We start from the raw sequence: 2,633 nt of genomic DNA on the forward strand, positions 1-2,633 counted from the left end.
AAAAATAGTAAAAAGGAAATATGTAAAAGTGATTATACTTGAAAATATCACACACGCACAAGAAATCGTCCAAATTTTTATTTAAAACTTCTGGTTATGCTGTTTTATGACATTTTTGAAACTGGGGAGTATTATTTTTACGTCGCAAACGTGTATGCTTTCACCTTCCATTTTCTTTTCTTCGTAATTCTCTGTTCAGTTCAGATGTCTTCCCTTTTCTGCAGTTTGGTTTGCTTGCTTCTTCCTATGATTCTGATGACTAGGGGTATATTTCAAAGGAGATAGGACTCTCTTCTAGGCATATAAAGATCCTCAGAAACATGTATAGTTAGGTGGGTTGCAGTGGCTCTAATTTTTTGCTTCTTAGAATTCATATGCAATTCTCATGATTTCTCTACAGCAAAGCAAATGAAATAAACAGACAAGTGAAATACCTGCATCTGAACAAAACCACATTCCTAACTGACAGCACTAGCAGCATGCCCAAATTGAAATTGAACTCAACATTTGATTTGAGCATTTAAACCCTAACTTGTTCCTTCGTCTGAGAATAGCCCTCGCGAGCCATGATGGGTTTTCACTTTCATCACTTCCCTGTACCTATTCTGTATGCACTGTGCAATATCCTCACTTCACAACCAAACATGAAATATGCCTCTAACAACCAGAACCATGGGAAGAAATCGGGAAACCAAACTGCCAAAAAAAGAAAGATACTCCAGAAAATTTTCAAAAAAACAAAAAATTGGAGCATTTCTTGATTTGTGCGTGTCATCCTTGCACAGGGCAACGCTAATCTTCTCTGTATGGTTCCAATTTTATCATATGTCCCCATTCTTCGAAGGGACAGACGATCCCTATGTTTGTCTTTTGTTATATAAACACGTAAATTGTCTATATTTTTTCAAATTCAGTTTATTAACAATTTGAGAAAGTATCTTGGGTTTCGGTTTGATTTGGTGTTAAAAATTTGATTCTAAGTCTGAAATTGATTTTGAATATATTTTTAGATGTTTAATTTCACATGAGAGAAAAATTCAGAATTATTTTTGTGTTAGAATTAATTTTGCGTAACTTTTGAGTTAAATTCAAAATTTTATACGGCCAAGGTGTTCTGATGATGATACATGGCCAAGGTGCAATATATTCTTTAGATGCACGAATGTTATGAGGGTTTGGCGGGGCCTAAATCTCTTTTCATTGCAACCTCCCCAGCATGGAATGAAGTGGTTCGATTGGCTGCAGCAACCCCTTTCACAGTTGAGAATAAGAACTGTATTAACATCCCTCCATACTACATCCGCCTGTGATATATTTTAATGAGTAATATTTTTTTTAATAATTGAAAACAAATTCTTTTTATCAAAAACTAAAATAAAGAGGGAAAAGGCATAACCATCCGCTCCTCATCCCACACTGCATGATTTCAAAATCACAATAATAATCTTTCATTGTCGCACCTCATCACAGCTTGAGCACATCATTGTCGCAACCTAAATATGTCTCACATCATCGTCACATATTGTTGTAGCCTAAGAACAACTCAAACACTACAAGAAAAATTATTATTTCCAACGAAAAATATTTCATCAGAAACATTTAAATTGTTGATAGAATTTATCAAAAGAATAAATTTCGTCAAAAATTTTGAAAATTTTGTATAGAAATTTTTGAATTATTGATGGAATTTACCGATGGACAATTTTTCCATCAGAAAGTTAAAATTACGGATGGAATTTTATCCATAGATTAATTTCTGTAGAAAATCTAAATATTTCCATCGGATTTTACCAAAGGAATAGGAATCTGTCGAAAAATCAAAATTTCCCAAAACAAAACAACCTAACCCTAGCCGAGACAATCACTTTGGTTTCTTCGCTTACCACTGTTCGTATTCTCCTCCCCCATTTTTGGCTTTCTTGATTACAAGAATTGCACCTCTTCCGTCTCAATCATTCACTGGCTCCGTTGCGCAGATGTCACCATCGCGGCCTCTGACCCTCATTTGTGTGTCCTTCTTCACGTCCTCTGAGCGTCATTCGTGCGTCCTTTGAGCCTTATTCACGCGTCCTCTGTCGAGCCCACATGCAGGTACGCATTGTTCTAGAATTTTTGTTTTTGTGTTTTGTTTTAAGGAGAGACGAAAGAAGGGAGAAAAACAAACTAAAACGACATTGTCGGGAATCATATCTGATGGCGGTGAACAGTTGTCGTAGAGAAAGGGGGCTCAATCTAATGCAGAGGGTGTAGGATAAAACTGTAGAAATTAGATGAATATAGTGGTTCTTAAAAATGGTCCATCGTGGAAGACATGCACTACTGGTCCATACTAGAAGCATTCATTTTTTATTGGACAGTAAAACTGATATTAAGTTGGATGGAGTGGATGATGTGGGGACGCATCATCTAAAGAAGTGGTATTTGGTGAACATAAGGATAGTGTAGAGTTGTGTCATTATCTATGGAGGGTAGAGACGTATGGGTATAGCCACGCCTATGTTCAAATGTTGGGAGCTGTTGTATTTATCTATTCTTCTAAGTTCTAAACCCAATTTCCAAGGGGAGAATCTGCAACTGAACCAAATGATTAAACTCAAAAACAAGAAAAGAAAAGTAAAGAATAAAAAGGAAAA

At 35.9% G+C, this 2,633-nt stretch overlaps 1 pseudogene; it reads right to left on the reverse strand.

Moving 5' to 3' along the window:
* Positions 1-739: 739 nt before the first annotated feature.
* Positions 740-848, reverse strand: LOC113000504 (uncharacterized; annotated as a pseudogene).
* Positions 849-2,633: the final 1,785 nt, after the last annotated feature.

Source organism: Glycine max, chromosome 19, assembly GCF_000004515.6.
Source record: "Glycine max cultivar Williams 82 chromosome 19, Glycine_max_v4.0, whole genome shotgun sequence".
Lineage (NCBI taxonomy): Eukaryota > Viridiplantae > Streptophyta > Magnoliopsida > Fabales > Fabaceae > Glycine > Glycine max.